General features: G+C 39.9%; 1 non-coding gene across 1 annotated transcript; it reads right to left on the reverse strand.

Moving 5' to 3' along the window:
• Positions 1-22,917: 22,917 nt before the first annotated feature.
• Trnaa-agc (transfer RNA alanine (anticodon AGC)) lies at positions 22,918-22,986 on the reverse strand. Its single transcript has one exon. It is a non-coding gene; the product is annotated as a tRNA-Ala (tRNA).
• Between the last annotated feature and the right edge of the window lie 237 nt (positions 22,987-23,223).

A 23,223-nucleotide genomic window follows, 5' to 3' on the forward strand; every position in this document is an offset into this window, starting at 1 on the left:
ATTCATGTTTAAATTTCCTCTCCTGTCCCAAAATTTCTCTCTCTCTCTCTCTCTCTCTCTCTCTCACACACACACACACACACACACACACACAAACACTCTTCAGGATCTATGGAGAATCAGCTTGATGCAGTTGATTTCACATCCCTAAACTCAGTCTGGAACAATACTCTCACTTTTTTTTTTTTATTCTTTATAGCTTTCACATATTTGAAGTCCAGGTCAATTGCCTTGCAGACTGCATCACTTCTGGATTTATGGAATTGTTTCCTCATGATTAAATTCAGGTTAAATATTTTAGTGAGAAAAGTAGGAATGATGATGTGTACTTCCCACTGCTTCACTTTAGGAGGCCCACAGTGTTCCTCTGACATCATTATACACCATGTCAAGTCCAACCCCTTTGCTTAAGGTTGCTTCTGTCTGTCAACAAAGCTATCTGCTGCATTTGTATTAATATCTGAAGGGATAGGCTGAACCCCAGTGAATATTTGTCCCCATTTTCTGACTCCAAATGCAGCATTTCAAATGCAGCCTGAGGCTCTACACTGTCATAAAGGAATGAGAACATTTTGAAAAAAAAAAAAAAAACCCATAAAGAGATTGTGATGATTAAAGAAATTCTATTAATTTTAATTAAGGAGCACAATCAAAAAGGTACTGCTGATAGGATGTGTCTTCTAAACAATAAAAATGTGCTTAATTTCAGACAGAACCTTAAAATTTTCAGAAGTTGAAGTCATTCTAGAGAACATTAATTTATTCCAACAAATAATATACAAAGATAGCATGCATGTGATTTTTTCCAACTTTTTTTTAAAGGTGAAATTCATATAACATAAACCTCTTTGAAGTGAACCACTGAGTGGCATTAGGGCATTCACAATGTTGTACAACTAAATGACTTCAGTATATACCTATGGACACATTATATCCATTGTAATATGGTGGCTTTCCAACTCCACCATTTTTTCTACATTTTTAGCTGACATTCCAATCTTAAAAAAATGAAAGAGGAGTTCTGCCTTTCTCCCTCCTCTCTCTTTTCTCCCTTTCCCATCCTCTTCCCCTTTCACACTTTCCCTCTTCTTTGTTTTTGAGAAATGGTGTGGACTCCTGGATTCTTTTTACGTTCAGTCCTTACAATCAAATGCCATTATTATTTGTTGGTGCTCAAATTGACCACATTTGACCAGTAGAAGCCCCCTGGCCTGGTTCCTATGTCCTTTCAAATGTCTGAAAATCTTTGAGCTCTTCCTTGCAAGAGATCTACCAGTTCTCCTTAAATTTCCTTGTATTGTGCACTTTTAGTTTTATATTTATAATTTTAGGGTTTTGTGAGCCCTAAAGTTCTTTTTATACTTCACTACAATGAACAGTACAAGCCTTTACCCAGATACATATATATGTGTGTATATATAGGTCTAGAATTTTTTTTTTTTTTTTTTTTTTTTTTTTTAGATTGGGTCTCATTATGTTGCCTAGGCTGGCTTTAACTTCTGGGCTCAAGTAATCCTCCTGCCTCAGCCTGCCAAGAAGCTGGGGCTATAGGTATACACAACTACCACTGGCTTCCCTGATCCCAGGTGTGTGTGTGTGTAAAATATCATGTAACAAGACATTAAATATTAAATATATGTATATATACATTTTAATTTTTTTTTAGTTATACATGGACACAATATCTTTATTTTGTTTATTTTTATGTGGTGCTGAGGTTGGAGCCCAGTGCCTCACATGTGCGAGGCAAGCACTCTGCCACTGGGCCACAACCCCAGCCCCTCAGGTATGTCCCCACCCCCTCTCTACTTCCTCCTTTCCATGTTTGTATCTTCCGTCTCCTCCAGTAAAAATCCTGGTTCCCATCAGCATCAACAAATTTACTCATTTGTTCTATTCTACAATCTACACAAAACTTACTCACCAGTACCACCAGCAGCAACAAATCTTCTAGGTTTAAGATTTCTTTGCTGTTCGTTTTTGTCTTTATAATATATCATTTTAAATCATTCAGTTAGTGTATTGTATTCTGAAATTGCTTGAATTATTATATGCTTTTTAATATGGCTATATTATCAACTTATGTTTTCATTTTTATTTGTGTCAATTTTAGAATTTTGTTTTTTCATCTTCTTAATTTTATTTTTTGAAAGTATAAAACACTCATATAGAATAAAACAAAATCTTATAAAGTTATACTCTGAGAAATCTTACTCCTATTCCCATTCCCTGAACTCCCTTCCTATTCACCCCTATCAGAAACCATCCACAATCAGTAACCATCAGTTATGGTTTGAATATGAGGTGTCCCCCCAAATCCCACATGTGAGACAATGTAGAAATGTTCAAAGATGAGATGAGTAGATTATGAGAGCTGTAACCTCATCACTGGGGTTGACCCATTTGATAGGTCAATAATTTGAAAGAGCTATTGGGCCAGGTGGTAACTATAGGCAAGTAGGGTGTGGCTGGAGGAAGTAGGTTATCTAGGGGCATGCCCTGGGGATTATATTTTGTCCCTGGTGTGTGTGTCTGTCCCCACACCCTCTCTTTCTGCCTCCTGGCTGAGCGGAGCAGTGGTCCTCCACAAGCCTTGTACCATGATGTTCTGCCTTACAGAGCAATGAAACTGTCTGATCATAAACTGAACCTCTGAGACAGCGAGCCCAAAATAAACTTGTCCTCCTCTAAGTTGTTCTTGTCAGGCATTTTGGTCACAGCGATGTAAAGATGACCAACACACCATCTCCTATCAGTTACCAACCACCATTAGTTTATAGATTGTCTCTCCAAAATTGAGAGAGAGAGAGAGAAAATGTGTGTATCTGTGTGTGTTGTGTGTGTGTGTGTGTGTGTGTGTGTGAGAGAGAGAGAGAGAGAGAGAGAGAGAGAGAGAACCCAATGGGAGGGAGGAGGGAGATTGCTATATAACAAATCACTCCAAACTTGATTAAAACAGTAAACCTATATTATCTCACAGTTTCTGCAGGTCAGAGATACAGGAGTCACTTGGGTGGCTCCACATTTCTCATAGGCAACAGTCAAGGTGTCCCTTGGGGGTGCAGTCATCACAAGGCTTAACCTAGAGAGGATCCATTGCCAAGTTCACTCAACCCGGCTGCTGGCAGGCCTCAGAAGATCCTCTTTCAAGCTTATTAGTGGCTGTTGGCAGGACTCAGGTCTTCTCTGGCTACTGGCTGATGTAATAGTTTCCTGTGGCTACTATCACAAATTAACCATAAACTTAAAAAGATCAGAACTTATTCTTTCACAGTTTCAAAGGCTCAAGGCCAGAAATCAATATTTCAGGAATGGCCACATTCTCTCTGAAGACTCAAGGGGAAAACTCCTCTTTGTCAATCTCCTGGCACTTCATTTTCTTGCATCATGAAACTTTCCATAAAATTACAACACAGCAACTTGCCTCACCCTAGAAAGAAAGACTTCAAGACAGGCAGGGTGGCATGTAATCCCAGGAACTCGGGAGACTGAGGCAGGAGGATTGCAAGTGCAATCCTGGGCAACTTAGAGATATGCTGTCTCAAATTGAAAAAAGGTCTGGAGACATACTGCAGCTGTAGAGCACCCCTGGGTTCCATCCTCAGTGACCCTACCACACACATGCACACACAAAGAGAGCCTTCAAGACAGAAATCACAGTCATTTAGTGAGAATGCTGTAGTGACATCTTATTATTTCTGTTGCATTTACTAGGAGCAAGTCAATAAGTTCACCTCACATTCAAGTGGGAAGGAATTATATTCAAGCATGAAGTACAGGAGATAGGAACCTATGGATGCCATGTTAGCGGCCATATGACACATTACATGTCACCTGGAGAGGGCTCCCTGGCTGTATCAAAACATGATGGTGGCATCACATGGTTAGGACATATGGTGGAAGCTCAGGAAAGAGAGCTCACATGGCAAGAAAGAAAGCAAGAGAGAGCAAGCTGAGAAGGCCAAACTCACTTTCCAGCAATCCATTCTCCCAGGAATTAATCTAGTCTCATGAGACCCAACCACTCTTGGAGACAGCATTAATTTCGCCTGGCACGTGTGAGGCACTGAGTTCGATCCTCAGCTCCTCATAAAAATAAAATAAAGGTATTGTGTCCACCTACAACTAAAAATTAAATGTTTAAAAAAATTTAAAAAAGAATATTGGGAGGAGGAGATTTTCCTCCTCAATTCTCAGAATGAGAATTCAGTGCAGCCAACATCTTGATTTCAGTTTTGTGGTACCCTGAGTATACAATCCAATCATGCCAAGTAAGACTTCTGATCTGCAGACTTGTGAGCTAATAAACGGATGTGATTTTAAACTGCTAAATTTCTAGTAACTCATTATGCAGTAATCAAAAACTAATATAGATGGCCTATAGGTTGTTGGCAATATAGTGGCATAATGAACAAGCATATATGTAAGTGTGTGTATATATGTATACATGTACATATACACACATATACACACAATAAAGCTATACCTCCTCGAATAAAAACAATGCATGTATGTGTGTGTATGTGTATATATATATATATATACATACACACATACATATATGTGAAAATATACACACATATTGTTTTTATTGGAGGAGGTACAGTCTCAGGATAAATTGCTGGGAGTGGGATTGCTAGGTCAGAATAAACACATAAGCAAAAACTTTTAACTATGGATGCATAGTGCTACTCTCCAGGAATACATTCATTGGTTCATTTAAGCCAAAGAAGTTTTAGCTCCATTTTTCAGATGAGGGAAGAGAAGATTTAGGTGGTAACTGGCCTATGCCATGGCCAGGGCCTGGAGCCATCTCTCTCCCTTGTTCCTTTCTACTGTTTCTCTAGCTTAGATTTTAGGTTGGGCTAAGAGCCCCTTTCCTGCTCTCCAACTTGAACTCTAGGTGAATCCCTGTGTTTTTGTCCACACCGAGTTTTGATCAATACATCTTAGGTCTGTTTAAGGTATCACCTGAATCCTGACCATAAAAACAAACACAATTCCCAGTCTGTGGGGAAAGTCATGGGAATGCTTTCTTTTCCAGGGCAGGGAAACAAGTACATGCCTCTGTCTACCCCTACATTCCCCTCACCAAGTCCTGACTCTGTGGCACATGCATACAAAGATGCTAGATTCCTCCCTTTCCTCTAGAGCCTTTAGTCACCCAAACTCCACCACCACACTCAGCCCCAATAGCCTGTGCCCATACACACATAGCACAGTACTTTGTGACATAGTATAAAAATCCCTTTGAGAGTAAACTGAATTTCTAAAAATCTCAAAGTTTCTGTAAAATAGATGGTAGTATTTTCAGCATCCGTTATGAAAATGCATATTGAATCTGAAGATCTCCTGAAGTAAACTTGGGTCCCCATGATGGTCTTAGTGCATGGGTTGGAAACCACTTCTCCAAAGACTTGTAACTTGGTTTCGGTAGCATAACCAATTTAGAAATATCCAGAATACAAAAAGCAGTATAATCTAGAAATATTCCTAGTAAATATTTAGTGCTAGTTCCTGCTGGACACAACTTATTTTGTAGCTATTCTTTGCCTTCAATGTTACCCCCATACCAGCTGTGTTTATGTGTGTGTGTATGTGTGTGTGTGTGTGTGTGTGTGTGTGTGGTGCTGGGGGGTCAAATCCAAGACCTTGCACATGCAAAGCAAGCACTCTACACTGAACTACATCTCCAACCCTGTATTTTTTTTATCTAACTACAGTAAACACATCCAGATGGCAATATTAAATGAAGACTTTGTTTCTATTCAGTTCTAGCTACAGCCCCATTAGCTCTCTGACCTTGGTTAATTAATGTCTCAGTTAATTAAAGTTCTTAGTTGCAAAATGGAAACAATGTTTACATTAGAGAATGTTAAATGAGGTAATGTATGTTTGTTAGCATTCTGTCATCCTAACAAATACCTGAGACAATCAATTTACAAAGAGAAAAAGTTGATTTTGACCCACAGTTTTGGAGGTCCCAGTTCACATTGCTTTCAGCCTTCTAGTGGTGTGGGCGGCAAGAAAGAAGGCAAGAGAGAGCAAGCTGAGAAGGAGCATGTGGTACCACATAAGTATGTGGTAGAGCAGAACCACTGCCCTTGTGGCCAGGAAGAAAAAGAGAAAAAGAAGAAGAGTCTGAGGTCCCACAATCCCTTTGAGGACAAACCCTCAACCACCTAAAGACCTCCCACTAGGCTCCACCTCTAAAAGTTTCCACCACATCCCAAGTGCCAAGCTGGGGACCAAGCCTTTAATACATATCTACCTTTGGGAGATATTTCAGATCTAAACTATAGGAGTGTGCATGTTTTGTGAAATGTTAAGTCCTGTAGAAATATCTTCGAAATTTATCTTGTTGTGTCACTTGCCAATTTAAAAGTCTTCAATGGCTCTCCAGTGTGCTCAGGATTATGGTAAGCCCCGAGGCTGCCTTGCAAGCCCTAGCTTTCTAGGCATATAGGGATCCTGTTTCCCATCCTCCTTTCCCTTTCACCTGCCTCTTAACCGTGTATTCTGAAGTCTGACCATTTTGTGGGGAAGCTGGACCTTTAGGCTTCTTTTCATTTAGGCCTTGTGTTAACACACTGTGCATGCCATTATTGGTACAGCAAGGTGGCACAGCTGTAAGCCAGCACTGCATTCCCTGAGGTGGACAGCGGCCATCCCTGTGAAGAGCTAGGCAGTCCTCACCCACACGGTAACTTTCATCATCTCTGCAGCTGCATTTGAACACTGAATAACAAATGCCTTGGAATTAGCTGAAATTTAATAGATGTGTGTCCAACTACATTGGGCTACAGGAATGAAGCTGATGCATTGTAATATGGCCTCCATCTTGTCAGGAAAGAGTCTCTTGGATGTTCCTGGATGCTTGGTGTAATGCACATTGAAAGGCTTTAATCAGACTCCTTTTAGGAGGAGTCTTCAGTGGTTGGTGGAGGGAGGAAGTTGTATCTGACTGAGACATCTGGTCACTTTCTCCCTTTGAGTAATTAGAGATTGCTACTCCTAACAAGAACACCTATACTGACAAGAGTTCCCAGCTGGTGTACTGGGATTGAGCCAGTGAAATTCTTTGTCATATCATATAGAGGAGGTTCCCAATCAGAAGATTTTGCTCCCCAGGAGACTTCTGGCAATGTCTGGAGCTTTTTGGTTTTTATAACCTGGCATCTAGTGGGTAGGGACCAGAGATGCTGCCAAACATCCTACCATGCCTAGGACAGTTCCCACAACAATGAATTCTCCAAATGGAAATATACCGAAGTATGAGAAATACTGTTTTATAGGAATATTGCTTTTGGTAAGTTTTCTTGGTTTCAGGTTCTTTGTTATAAACTTGTATTTATGGTACTAAAAAAATCAAAACAAAACATATATTTATCAGGGTGCTATAGATGCACCTGTGTCCCAGCATTCAGGAGGCTGAGGCAGGAGGATCCCTTGAATCCAGAAGTTCAAGACAAACCTGAACAACAAAGTGAGGCAGCATCCTCATTTTGTTTTTTTAAATCTGTAAGCAGGAATGCCTATTTTGTGTGTGTAGAGAGAGTTTGTAAAACACCTACAGCTTCCCAAACAGGCCAATAGTCACTTTCAGCTGTGGAACTTAGCATATGCTACCTTGCACTTACTGAGTTCTTTCTCTTGCTAATCCCCTCTCATCCTTCAAGCCTGTTGGGACACTATCTCCTCCAGCAAATCTCTCCTCATCCTGGCAGCCTGATAGGACAAACCAGCTGTCAATACAAACTCTGAATATGATTGAGGCAGTTTATATTCTTAGCCAAATTCTCTTGCAGTTTCTATTTTAAATCACAGTATAAAAATCAATTGCACATTTCAAATTAAAATAATAGGATAAATTGTTAGATTGTTTAAGGAGAATATTTTCCACCTTTGCTATTGTATTTCACATAAATAATAAACTCATGCAGATTGTCTTACACTTTATAGCCAGTACTAAAAATATTAGTACTGTGAGTTTAATTTAGATCATCGTTTCTATATTTAATCCTAAACCTTTCTGGAGTTACATAATCATATAACTAACAATAGATTTACCAGGTCAGATCATCTGAATAAATGAATGATGGGGAAAAAAATCAGGATATAGATGAGAATTATTTATTTTGAAGAAATGTGAGAATGGAGCCCAGGATGTGGGAGCAACACTGTGGTATGGCCTTTCTTACAGAGTGTCTGAAACATAAGCAGGAATCTCAGGTCTGAGCCTTTCCACTGGAGTATTTTCTCTCCCTTCACCTCTGGGTACCCCCAGTTATACACTTACCCAATTTGTCTGTGTCCTGCTTTGACCTTTGCAGAATGATTTAGGTGCAGAGAGAGAGAGAGAGAGAGATCACATTTAAAGGATTAAAAAAATAAGAGTAACTTCAAACTTCTCAACAGTAATGCTGGAAACTAGAGAAAAAGGGAGCTATGCCTCAACTTGACGGGAAATTATTGTCAAATTGTAATACCTGCCTACCCAAAGTAGAAATGGGGAAATTAAAAAAAATTTACAGTTAAAGAACTGATTTTTCAGCATTTATCATCAGGGAAGCTAAGGAGCCTATGCTTTCACAAGACTAGAGAATAAACACAAAAGGAAGATATAGAGCTCAGGAAATAGGAGATTACACACGCAGGGAAGTGAGGAATCCTCAAGATGGCAGTGCAAAGAAATCTCAGAGGACAACAGCAAATAGTCCAGACTGCAGCAGGGGTAGATGAGATCCTGGAAATTCATTGCCAAGAAAAGCCATGCAACATCTTCATTACCTGATATCTGTAAAAATATTGATAGGAGAGCTCAAAGATGAATTAGAAATAGATACCTGGGAAATTAAGCCTCCAAAATTTTTTATAATGAAGGCAATTATTAATTCCAGGAAAAAACAGAGGTTATATAAAAAAGGAAGTATAATCATGGTATACTACCTGGCTCAGCTATGAATACCACTTATAAAGTCAGAGTAATAAAAAGACTATATTATTATTTTTTTTTAATTTTTTATTGTTGGTTGTTCAAAACATTACAAATTTCTTTTTTTTTATTTTTTATTTTTTATTGTGGGTTGTTCAAAACATTACAAATTTCTTGACATATCATATTCCACACTTTGATTCAAGTGGGTTATGAACTCCCACCTTCACCCCATACACAGATTGCAGAATCACATCAGTTACACATCCATTGATTTACATATTGCCATACTAGTGTCTGTTGTGCTCCGCTGCCTTTCCCATCCTCCACCATCCCCCCTCCCCACCTCTCCCCTCCCCTCCCCTCCTCTCTCTCTACCCCCTCCACTGTATAACCCTGAGGGTCTCCTTCCATTTCCATGCAATTTCCCTTCTCTCTCCCTTTCCCTCCCACCTCTCATCCCTGTTTAATGTTAATCTTCTTCTCATGCTCTTCCTCCCTACTCTGATCTTAGTTACTCTCCTTATATCAAAGAAGACATTTGGCTTTTGTTTTTTAGGGATTGGCTAGCTTCACTTAGCATAATCTGCTCTAATGCCATCCATTTGCCTGCAAATTCTATGATTTTGTCATTTTTTAATGCAGAGTAATACTCCATTGTGTATAAATGCCACATTTTTTTATCCATTCGTCTATTGAAGGGCATCTAGGTTGGTTCCACAGCCTTGCTATTGTGAATTGTGCTGCTATGAACATCGATGTAGCAGTGTCCCTGTAGCATGCTCTTTTTAGGTCTTTAGGGAATAGACCAAGAAGGGGAATAGCTGGGTCAAATGGTGGCTCCATTCCCAGCTTTCCAAGAAATCTCCATACTGCTTTCCAAATTGGCTGCACCAATCTGCAGTCCCACCAGCAATGTACAAGTGTACCCTTTTCCCCACATCCTCGCCAGCACTTGTTGTTGTTTGACTTCATAATGGCTGCCAATCTTACTGGAGTGAGATGGTATCTTAGGGTGGTTTTGATTTGCATTTCTCTGACAGCTAGAGATGGTGAGCATTTTTTCATGTACTTGTTGATTGACTGTATGTCCTCCTCTGAGAAGTGTCTGTTCAGGTCCTTGGCCCATTTATTGATTGGGTTGTTTGTTCTCTTATTGTCTAATTTTTAAGACTATATTATTGATTTAACCAAAAATTGTGAGGTGCAGATGCTCTTCAATTTACAATGAGGTTACATGCCAGTAAACCCATTATAAGCTGAATATATCACACATCAAAAATGTGCTTAATGCAATTCACAATAGCTAAACTGTGGAACCAACCCAGATGCCCTTCAGTAGATGAATGGATAAAGAAAATGTGGTATGTATACACAATGGAATATTATTTAGCATGAAAAGAGAATAAGATCATGGTATTTGCAGGTAAATGGTTGAAGTTGGAGAATATAATGCTAAGTGAAGCAAGCCAATCCCAAAAAAACAAATGCCAAATGTTTTCTCTGATTTAAGGATGTTGATTCATAATGGGGATGGGGAAAGGAGCATGGGAGGAATGGAGGAACTTTAGATAGGGCAAAGGGGAGGGAGGCAAAGGGAAGGGGCATGAGGCTAGGAAAGATGGTGGAATGAGATGGACATCATTACCCTAAGTACATGTATGAAGACACAAATGGTGTGACTCTACTTTGTGTACAACCAGAGACATGAAAAATTGTGCTCTATATGTGTAATATGAATTGTAATGCATTCTTCCGTCATATATAACAAATTAAAATAAATATTTACCACAAAAAAAATGTGCTTAATGAATCTAACCTACCAAACAGCATAGCTTAGCCTAATCTAGCCTACCTTAAACCTGTTAGAACATCTGTATTGGGTAAAACCATCTAATTCAAAGCCTATTTCATAATAAGAGCTTGAATATCTTATGTAATCTGTTGAATAACTGTATCTGAAAAAAAGGCTGGCAACACAGTACACTGTAGATTAGTGTTGTGTCCCCTGCCGATTACATGGCTGACGGGAGCTATGGTTCGTCTCCATTGCCTACACCACAAGAGAATGTGAAGCTCCATATTGCCAGCCCAGGAAAAGATCACAATGCAAAGTAGGGTTTTTGCTGAATGCATATGGCTTTCACACCATCGTTAAAGTCTGTGAAGGTAAACCAGGGGCCACCTTTAACCAGAATTGGAGGATAGTGAAGAAGTGTCTATGAGTGTGCACATGTGAGCACATGTGGGAGTGAGTATGTACAAGATAAAGAGAAACCACCTTTAGTGAAAGAAAGTGTATTGGTGCCAAGAGATAGGGCAAGAAATTGCAGATACAACAGCTGTTTAGAGATTCTGACCAAGTGCAAGTGGTTCCCTCTGGGAATCAGGAATCAGTAAGGGAGAAGGGTGGAGAAGGCTACTGTTACTTTTACTGTGAACCCTGTAGAGCAATGTTACTTTTAAAACTAAGAACACATATTATTTTTTAAATTTTATTTTATTAATGAAAAAAATACATTTCTCATGTTCCTCCTTGGCCATCCCTGGTTGGACCAAACCTGCTCAGTCTCTCTTTCACTGATCTTCTTTCTATAGATCTTTAAATACTAGAATGCTAAGGTTTCTACTGAGCTCCTTCTCTCAAGCCACACTCTCTCTGATGGTCTCACCTAGTACTGTGGTTATGAAAACACCTGACAGTTGCACATTTAAATCTAGTACTGCTCTGTTTGCTCCTCCACACCCATATCCTTCTTCCTGTTAGATGCCTCCTATTGGGTGTACTTAGCCTCAAACCCAACACAGCTAAGATTCTCCTCATCTTGTTTCTGAAGACTATTCCTTCCACATTGTCTCTTAGTAAATGTTACACCATCCTCTCAAGTGCAAGCCAAAAATTAGACATCATACTTAATTTTTTCGTTCGCTTTCAACTTCAGTATCCATATTTGATGTCCAGCTGGCTCTGCACTTAAAATGCACTCAGGCTTGTGTGTGGTTTAGCGGTAGAACTTTTGCCTAGCATGTGGGACTCCCTGGGTTTGATCTCTGGCACTGCAAACAAAAACAACCTAAGGTCATATCGATTCTGAACTAGATAGCAATATAGAAACATTGTTACTATTTACAAAGCAAAGGCCCTGGGTTGGACCTCCAGTACTGCAAACAACAATTATTGCATCTCAAATCTGGTTACTTCTGTCCATCAATGCTGCAATCAACCTAGTCTAAGCCACCACAATCACTTGTCTAGACTTTTGCAATAGCCACCCCCTGCTTCCTCTCTTGCCAACCATGTACTGTGCCACTCTTCCTCACTATGCCCCTCCTGGTGGCATTAGTTAGAAGAGCAGGTGAAGGCATTGCTTCCTGTGCATACATTCTCCAGCAGACACCCTCTTAGAAATCGAATGTTTGCACAAAAGCGGTTGCATGAAAGGAGTTGCGCCAAAGCTGGTAGCTTGCCATGAACCCTTCCCTAAGGAGAGCCTCTGCTAAGCTTCTGGTTCCAGCCACACTGGCCCCTTTTCTATTCCTGCCAATGTGTCCCATGTTTTTCCCATTCAGGTTTGTTGCATTTATTAGTTTCTTTATTCTGAAAGCTCTTCCCTCTCTCTTCTCAGAACTACTGCTTCTCATCTTTCAGGCCTCAGATGAAATGTCACTGCATCAGAAATGCCTTTCATGAGTACACTTTTTGAAATAGCATCCCTTCTGGTTATTCTGTATTATTTTATGCACTTGTTTCCTTCATAGCTCTTATTAAAACTTGAAATTACTTTATTTACTTGTTTGCTGCTTGTGTATTAATCCAGATTAGCTAACTACCATGAGTGATAATCCTAAAATCTCAATAGCTTAATGAAGTGAAGATTACTGCTCTCTCTCTCTCTCACCCCCACCAATCATAATGGTAATGGGGTTCTGCTACACAGGGTCATTTGGGGGCCCAGGCTTCTTCTTATAATGCAATCATCTTTATACCTGGCATCCTAGATCTCCATAGAATAGGAAGAAAAAGAACATGGAGCACAGACACTGGCTCCTTTTCCACCTCTGGCCACAGTCCACTGGCAAAAGCTAATCATAAAATCTCACTTAAATACAGGACGCTGGAAGACATGGTTTAACCATATATTTAGTGAGAGGAAATAAATTTTGGTGAACAAACAGTCAGTCTATGTCTAACTTTGGTGGAATAGAGTTCCATTGGGACAGGCATATGATAGTAACTAGTAACTCATTCCACTCTTCTCTCTCCTACCCATCTCCACAGCGCAGAGATCAGGATCAAGCTTTCCTGTTGCTAAAAGACCTTTAACAACGTTAAAGCTATTAAGGAAGTAGATTTGTTTCTAGAAAATGAAGTAAAAAAAAAAATAGATTCCCTCAGAGAGTCACCAGAGAGGAACACAGACCTGCAGAATCCTTGGTTTTAGCCCTGTGAGTCCCATTTCAGATGTCTGTCATCTAGAACTAAAAGAAAGGAGGTTTATATTGTTGTAATGCACTGAATTTGCGGTGATTTATTATAGCAGCAATAGGAAATGTATGTACTTTTCCTGCCTCCCTGACTCCCCACCTCTCTGCCATGTTAATTGGATGTACATCTTATTTTCTTTGTTCTCCCTTTGCAGGCATAAATCTCAGTCGGTTCTCTGCACCTTCTGGGAATGAACCTGACCTTCACCTTCACCTTCACTTCACCCAGTTTCACCCTAAACACTTAGAAGACTGTTCCTCCCCGCCCCACACACTCCAAATTGTGTGCACCCAGTGAGTTGACAAGCAAAACAGGCAAGAGGGGGAACAAAAATGTAGAGGTCCCCTCAGGAAAAATGGCCAAGAGGGCTACTCTTGTCTGAATGAATTCTTTCCCTCCACGTAGATTCTGCAAGAGAACTTAGCATTCTAATAGTAAGAAACTTAAGAATACTTACATTCTTTATTTCAGTTTCTTAAAAATGAGCAGTTATACTTTCTTAGGTGGATTTTGTAAGAATTAAAGGAAATAAATGAAATAATTAATAATACTCTGCATATAATAAACATTCCAATGACCATTGTTATTATTACCATTATTATTCCAGATGTCTCTATCATGTTACATTCAATGGATCCACCCTATTTAGACCAGAAAAACTGCTATAAAGAGCTCAATATTTTAATTTTTCTCATTAGTTTATACTCAGTACTGTTAAATATTTTTTTGAGCAGTCCTATTTCAAAAATCTTAGTTGAAACCAAAATATTGTTGTGGTTAGTTATATCTATGAGACATTAAGAAAACCAACCAATCCAACATGTTAAGAAAAAATCAATTTAAGCCTTCAGCAGAGTTGTCTGAATTATTTTTTAGCCTATTATCTGGCTAAATATTTGATTCTCCAACTTTCTGTCTTGCCTTCATATTAGATACTTGCCAGAGCAAACTATTGGACTTAATTTTTTCAGAAACCACATTTAAAAGGCAAATTTTAACCTCCAAAAATAGATGGAAAAATAACTTTTTCCATGAAAAAGAATTTAGGGAACTGTAAGTGATCTGAGATTTGAGACACAGCAGAAAAGGAATTAAACAGGTGGCTCCCATGGGGTAATTTTAGCCAGTGTGCTCTGCAGCATGCCTCTTAGTGTAAGGGAAGTTGGTTAGGTACATTCACAGAACAACCAGGGACAGCAGAGTCAGAACTGATACTATTTTCAACAGTTGGAAAATTGAAAAGTTATATGATCCTATGAGGACTGTGTTTTCAGTTCTTGGAACTTACCCTAGGAATAGATCATCGTGTTCAGTTTTTACCTCTGATAAGAAGTGAACATGAGCTTAGCAGGAGGACTCTGATCATATCAGGGTAATATTGGAAGGATCAAGGAAGCATGCTGAGGCCCAGGGCTGGCAAGGAGGAAAAGTCTGAGCAGTTCTGATGGGGCCATTGAAGTGGCACCCCCTTTCTCCACTGAAAAGTCTTAACTGGGCTTCTCCAGAAATCTTCACCATGGCTGATTTTAGGACTATCAGCAAGAGTCTCTACAAAAGAGTTCAATGTAGATAAACTTCCAATTTTTGTGTTGTCCTGTTTTACTTGGCCACTGGCTGGGAAGAAATCAGCACTCCAATGCTGCACACCCCCTTACTAGTTTTTCACCAACATGTATCTAGTATAGTAGTTTGTAGAAATGTATAAACAAGGCCTCTGGCCTTAAGCTGGGGCTTCACAGAGATGTCTACATTTCTAAGATAGGAGAACTTACCAACTGGGCTCCATGGTAACAGCTGGCAGAGGGAGGAAAAAAAGGGGAGAAGAAGTTCTCCCCTTCTCAGGTGCTGTCCTTAATAGTTCACATAAAAGCAGCTTTTTCTTTCACTTCTGCAGACTGTGAACTTCTGAGCCCCTCCCCTTATATGCTGGGTATAAAATTCTGAAACTTCCTGAACTCGGTGTTCAGGGGATTGATTGATTAGAGCAAAAACTGTGCCCTCTGAACCTGGCTGCAGCCAAATAAAAATGTTTCCTGCTATCTTTGGTGCCTTGCCTTGTCTGTTCCTACAATAATCCTAGCTACTAGGGCACTGAGGCAGGAGGATCATGAGTTCAAGGCCAGACTGGGCAACTTAGAAAGACCCTGTCACTAGATAAATATTTTTTAGAAGGGATGGGGATGTAGTTCAGAGGCAGAATGCTCCTGGGTAATCCCCATTACCATTAAAAAAAAAAAAAAAAGTTGAGTGGCAACTGATCCTCTGCTAACTCATATTGAGGCATTAAGCTGGAAAATTCCTCTTCCAATGAGTAAATGAAAGAAGAGCTTCTGTTTTCATGTCGGACATAGTTACCCATGACCTTGATGGTGACTCACATTGATCATCATTTGGTTTGCTTTTGGGTGAATCTAATTGCTGGCTAAGCCACCATAAAATATTAAACAATAAATGACCAGCAAATAATCTGCATCTTACTGCAAGAGCTATTTGAGAATAGACAGCAAGAGACTGAGAGGGTGATCCTATTACATTTGCTCAGGAAGATACCTTTTCCTTAAAGCCTATCAAGAAGATTAGTTAATTTCATAAACTATACCTACTGGGGTCAGTCTGACAGGCAGTATTGACAGTCTTTTCCATATAGAAGATGAGATCATCCCTAACATTAATACACAAATTCAAAGAGCTTGATCATACAACAGTGTGATGCACTAAATGCCACCAAATTTATGCACTTCCCCTTCCTCGGGTGCTAGGGATTGAATCCAGGGGAGCTTTACTACCAAGACACATCCCTAACCCTTTTTATGTTTAATTTTAAGACCTTATTAAGAAGCTGAGGCTGCCCTTGAACTTGCAATCCTCCTGCCTTTGCCTCCTTAATTGCTGAGATTATACAGGTGCACCACATCTAGCCAAATTTGTGCACTTTAAAATAATTAGACTTTATCTTATGCAAATTTCACTTCAATTTAAAAAAATCCAATGACATCACAGTTTGTTTTATTTTGTTCTGGCTTTCTGGCACTCTGGATAGTAAAAGCAGAAAGCTTTTATGGCTTTAATTTTAAACAAGTAAATAAAGATGAATCAACAGTGGAACCACTGTAATACAAAAACAACAAAACAAAACAAAAAACACCAGCAGATGGCCTAGGGCTAGCCTTTGCTCCATTAGCTCCATTAGCTCATCTGGAAACCCTCAGGAAGCTTAAGTCACCCATGTCCTCTCCGAGAGGGACCAAGAGTGGTTAGACAATTAATCCACCACAACAGCCACACACATGAGCCAAGGAGGCCATTGATAGCAGCTGGAGGTGGCCTTCAGAGCTCTGCAACAGGTGCACCTCTACTGCCTGGTGAAGACTGAACTATAGAAACTCACTTGGGATATTTGCTGTAAAATACAAGGAAAAAGTCTTCTGATAGGGCAGGAGTAGTCAATTCAGAGGCAAAATATTAGGGGCACCATCATGGTGGAGCCCCAGAGCTGGGCTCCACAGTTGTCCAATTCAGAGGAGTCGCCCAATAGGAATTGTGACTGCTATTGGAGTAATGGGGCTACAAGTCCTCTGTGGCCTGGGACAACTTCCCAACTCCTTTATTTCCCTATGTAGCCTTCCAATTGACCCTCATTCCCAGAAATAATCTGAGGATGTAGGTACTTTGAAACCCAGAATCTAATTTACATTTAAATGCCATGAAAGGAAGTAATCAAAAGGATTCTGGCCATTCCTTTATTCCCTAATGGAGGATTGGTGGTAACTTGGTAGCCATTTACTGGTAGGGCAGCTCAGTTCCTATTCCTCCTCTGCTTTGCCAGTCTCCACTAGAAGCAGAAAACACCAAATACTTCTTTCCCAGCATTTCTTGCAGCTAAGTATGGCCAAGTAACAAGTACTGCCCAAGGAGACAAAAGTGAAACTCTTAGGGGGATACTGAAGGGAGTGTTTGAAAACGGTTTCCCTTCTATAGTCACCCTTCCTTATCTGTAACTTCAGTATCCTTGGTTTCATTACCTCAGATTCAACCAATTTGGGATAAAAATTATTTGGAATAAATTCCAGAAATCTCCAGAAAGAAAAACTTTAATTTGTCATGTGCTGAGCACTTGGCTGAATTCAGACAAATGCAGTGATATGTAGGCACACTCTGCTGTGGCCCCTTGGCATTTCACAGGTCCTCAGTCTCTCCAACACTCTTTGGACTCTGTTTGCCTTGAATCTCATTTGTGTACCAGGCAGTTGGCTCTGATAATTGTGTCTGTATTGAGAATGTGCACACTTTTTTTTCTTCTCATTGTTCCCTAAACAATATAGTACGATAACTATGTACATAGCATTTTCATTGTATTAGGCATTGTAAGTAATCTAGAGATGATTTAAGGTATATGGGAGGATGTGTGTAGGTTATATGGAAATACTAATACATTTTATATAAAAAAAAACCTGATCATCTATGAGTTTTTATATCCTACAGGGTCCTGGAACCAATGCCTTTGGGATACCAAGGACTGCATATAAAAGGGCCAGGTACAAGAACAATGTGCCCTGATTCTGCCCCTTCCCCAAACTCCTGCCTTGAACACAAACATGGTAGCTGGAATAGTTGCCACCATCTTACTATTGTAAAATAACAAGCTTTTAGAAAAAAGTCCCAGGAATTAAGAAGTATAGGACTGAAAAATAGCAAGAGTCAAGATTCTTATTGGGCATCTAAGCTAACACCCAAAACTTCCAACCTCCAGAATTCTTGTTCCAAGAGAGAAATACCTGCCTGGATATTGTAAACTTGCACTATACATGTAAAACTAATAAAATATGTTTCATAAATTTATAATTTCCTAAGTCAACTTTTCAGCAAATCACATCATCATCCCATGGTAGAATTTAGTCACTCCAACTATTTCCTATACAATCTCAAGTTTTCAAAAATCACTTTAGGTTTTGTTAAGGAGAGGCTTACAGGGGATACAGCCTTGTCATATGCCAATGCTCAAGCTTTCATATATGCCTGAAAAGGACTGATTTCTATTTGAATGAACCACCTCTTACATGGTGGCCTGGTGACATAGTTTCATGCAATAAGAAAGTGGAGACCTAAATCATACATGCAGTGAAGCCTGCTGTGTCGTTACTCCCTCTCTCATGAATCAATGTCCTAAGCAACTTATAAGAATTGTCACTAAATAAAATATTTTTTAAAAGGCTGGTCAATTCCTGGTATCCCCCTTCCCAAAGAAAAGGTCTTATTAAGCAAGGATAAAAAATAAATAAATAAAGTTAGGTAAAGAAGAGAGAAGCAGGGGAGGAAAGAGGCACTGTAACTTAAAATCTACAAACTCACAAATGCCCTCACCTTCACCCCTCTGGCCTGTTTTCCTCTAGGCCTAAATCCTTAAAAGATCTAAGAAATCTAGAGTACTAAAAGTCCAATCAATTAGTGCCCATATACTTTGTTATCTTACAGAATGTATTTTCAGAATGATTAAAAGAAGCCAACAGGGAGCTATTGTTAGAGACCCAGGATATGGATATAGTCCAAGCACCATATATTAACTTGATAATGTCAACCTTAAGATTTTAAAAAGAACCAGACCTCCATCAACAAGCAAAGGAGTCCAGCTTTCTTTTTTTTTAATGTTTTTTTCAGTTATACATGGATGAAAGGCGAGTGACTCACCAGAGATGGAGATTCAACCAGAGAATTATTGGGGGGCTGCCCAAAGGGGAAGAAAAGGAGGGGCAGAGAGCAGAGAGAGAGGAGAGGAGGAGGGCAGAGAGAAAGAGAGAGGAGAGAAAGAAGAGGAAGAGGGCAGAGAGCATGAGCTTGCAAGCTCTGGCTTGAGAAGGGTTGTGTAGGTGTCCTGCAGGTGCTGATTGGCAGGGTGACTCAGGAATGGCGAGAGAACACCGTGCGGGACCCTGTAAACTTTGAATTTGGTGTTCTTCGGCTTGGCGCCCTTAGGAGAGGAGGGGGAGGGGTAAGGGATTCTGTGATATTCTCCACGAGACAGAAACTTAACTTCAACAGGGAGTCCCCCCGACACCCAACAATGGACACAATGTCTTTATTTTGTTTATTTATTTTTATGTGGTGCTGAGGATGGAACCCAGTGCCTCACATGTGCAAGGCAAACGTTCTGCCACTAAGCCACATTCCAAATCCAGCAGTCCAGCTCTTTAGGCTGTCACCACCCAGGTTTTGCTTGTCATGTTCATCAGTTACAAAGTTTCCTTTAAAAGAAGACTGAGAGCCACACAGTCCCCTCCCCCACCCTTCCTCTCCCAGAGAGTACACACCCTGCTCTGTTGTTTGCTCTCCTGAATAAATTTCCTTGCTTCCCTAAATAAGGCTCTACTTGTGCCTGGTGTGACCCCACCTTGAAATTCTTGTGTTGTGTAGGTCAAGAGCTTGCCACAGCTCAGCTGATACCCTACTGCCTTCTAGGGATTGGTGGAGAAAACTGGGACCTCATCTGGCATGTCTGTCTCTCTCTCTCTCTCTCTCTCTCTCTCTCTCTCTCTCTCTCTCTCTCTCTTTCACACACACACACACACACACACAGTCAATCAAATGGACACAGAGGAACTTTTGGAGACAGTGTTACCCTGATTATGGCAATGGTATCACAGGTATATCACAGTTATATCCTCATCAAATTGCATACCTTAAGTATGTGCAGTTTTTGTGAATCAATTATACCTTGTAAAGCTTTTTTAAAATTAGAATAAAGAAAAGGACCATTGTAGAGTCTAATATGAACATGATGTAAAAAAAATTATTAGGGAGTTGCTCTTGTGGAAATACACAGCTATGCATATATTCACTATCTATCCCAAATGTTCAATATATGTATGGACTAAAGAGTTCATCATAGCTAACCCATGCAGCAGGAGCTCTAAATAGATGGCTCAACAAATGCTAGTTAACTAACAAATTCCTCAGGAGAGGGAAGTTCAGGCAGCAGGCATAGTTAACTGGTGCTTGTGTAGCACCTGACACCAGAATGGTGCTGGGTTTCTTCCCTTATGTCTTTCCCCAAGCTCAAGGTCAGTGCTCAATTGATGTTTCAAGTCACATGGACATGCATTCCTCTTACAGTGGACAAGTGCCAAACTTGTTCTATTGTAGTAGAGCAAAATGGGAACTTTAGCAGTTCAAGAGCTGACAGGGTGGGGTTTTGCCCAATGACACACAGTAGCTCTGCTTACTGACATTTAACCATAGGCTTACAGTGGCTGACAGGTGCCTGTAAAAGATGCAGAAGCAGGAAACAAAGCAACAGGGACAGAACAACCCCGTCTAGGCTTAGTGCAGTACAAGTCCCTTAGCTGTATGAGCTAAAAGTCCCTAGGTTGTTGACAAGCTTGTATTCATATAAGGAATGTGGAATGTACCTTCCAATAGAATTGCGCCAACTCTTTTGCCTTGATGTCCCCAAAACTTTCTTATATACAAAGTAAAAGCCCTGCTGCACTTTTTTGGGGGGAATTATCCCTCTGAGCCATGGCGCCACTAATAGTGTTGCTTCCAGATCTCCGTGTCCTGACCCTCATTTCCCAATACACTATGAGCACCATAAAAGAGTATTGAACTGACAGAGGTCTCCATGTGACCAGGAAGCCCTGTCCAGATTTTGGATTTTCCAACAGCCTGGGAAAAATTCCACAGCTAAAGCTGTAAGTACCCCACGTTACCTCTGTCACTCTTTCACCTATTTACTTAAAAAGGGAGAACAAGACCTTGGCCTGAGGTTATTGATCTAGTTCAGAGACTTTCCTCTGACACAGTATGTATAAAAAAAAAATCCTACCTAAATAAATAGGATAACCTTTTCCCCAAATAAGTTTCCTTTAGTCAGAGTTTATTGAAATACACAAGCTAAGGAGGAGACACGTGCTGCTGTTTCTTGCCATGTGATGCTGAATCACCTCCAGAAATTCCATCAACAGTTGTAGCACATAACCTTCTACTTCTAAAACCAGAGCCAGAATAAACCCCTTTTCTTAAGTAAAACAAGCAAACAAAAAAGCTAAAGAGGATTTGACAAAGTGATTTCCATGTGGTATTCATTGTCCTCATTCCATTTGTTCTAAAAAGAAAAAAAATCTTGATGGGCTGGGCAGATGGCTTTCCCAGGTGTGTCACATGCAGCATGATGTGAGTGCTCAACAAATGTGAGGTGAATAGCAATCAGCACAGCCAATCTGGAAATTGGTAAGATTCAGCTAAGAACAATTTTCTGTGAGAATACCACAGGATCATCATCACCATGGGATTTGTCCATGATGGATGTCTCCAACTTTAGATTCTATTACTTGCTCTCACCCTCCAACAACATTTCACCTTAAAATGAATCACAACAGCAAACTATCCCACAAAGTCAGGAAGGAAGATAAATTGTATCATTGTGGTAATTCTATAGCCAGCCTCAGGAAGGACATAAAGAGACTCTTTCTTCTAGGAAAATATTTCCGATTGTTAACTTTGTCTGGTTTACAAATTCAATTTCCTTTGAATATCTACATTCACTTAATCCTCTGGCTCAGGAAATTAGAATTAAGCACCAGAGTATACCCTGAAATTTTTTTCTTGTGGTGCTGGAGATCAAACCCAGTGTCTTACACAATGCTGGGAAAGCTCCTTACCACCGAGCTCCACCCCCAGCTCTGCCCTGAGTCCTAAGACTTATTTTACTAATGTAGATAATGAAACAGAAACACAAGAGAAGGAAACAGGCAGGAAAAAAAAATGATAAAACTTGTGGAGAAGCAGTAATGGAGACTCCTCAGAAAACTTGGAATGGAACCACCATCTGTCCCAGTTATCTCACTTCTCAGTATATACCCAAAGTACTTAAAATCAGCATACTATGTCAATGTTATAGCAGCTCAATTCTCAATAGCTAAGCTATGGAATCAACATAGGTACCCTTCAACAGATGAATGGATAAAGAAAATGTGGTATATATACACAATGGGATATTACTCAACCTTAAAGAATGAAATTATGGCATTTGCCGGTAAATGAATGGAATTAGAGAAGTGAAATAAGCCAATCCCGCCAAACCAAAGGCTGAATGTTCTCTCAGATACATGGATGCTAACACACAAAGTGTGTGGGGGTAGGGGGCAGGGGGGATGAGATTAGAAATTCATTCGATTAGACAAGGGAAGGAAGGGAAGGAAGAGGGTATGGGAATAGGAAAGACATCAGAATGAATCAGACATAACTTTTTAATGTTCATATATGAATACATGACCAGTGAAACTCCACATCATGTAAATTCGACAGGAATAGGAAGATATACTCCATGTATGTATAATTATTCTAAATATGCTCTACTGTCATGTATATCTAAAAAGAACAAATTTTAAAAATTTTTAAGAAGAAAACAAACTTGTGGAAAGCTGTAGGGAAACATGGAAACATCCTATATATAACCACATAACTTACATTTATTGTTTGGTTTGGTTTTGGTTTTAGTGTGTGGTGATACTGGGGATAGAACCCAGGGCCTTGCGCATGCTAGGCACATGCTCTACCACTGAGCTACTACATCCCTATATCTTACTTTTATGATTGGCTATGAAAACATTACTTTCTCACTTTGTTCACTTATTTACTCATGCATGTGTGCATTTAACAATCATTGAGTGCAGTGCTGGGTATGAAGATTGCAGAGTAGGGGTGCTTTGCCTTTAGAGATTTATGGTCTGTTAGAAGAGGAAAAAAAAGAAAAACTTACATAATGGCCTGAAGAGGCTCTTTGAAAGCTTTCTGGGAAAGATGACTG

Source organism: Marmota monax, unplaced genomic scaffold (genome assembly GCF_021218885.2).
Source record: "Marmota monax isolate L192 unplaced genomic scaffold, Marmota_monax_Labrador192_F-V1.1 WCK01_AAM20220418_F8-fsc00011, whole genome shotgun sequence".
Lineage (NCBI taxonomy): Eukaryota > Metazoa > Chordata > Mammalia > Rodentia > Sciuridae > Marmota > Marmota monax.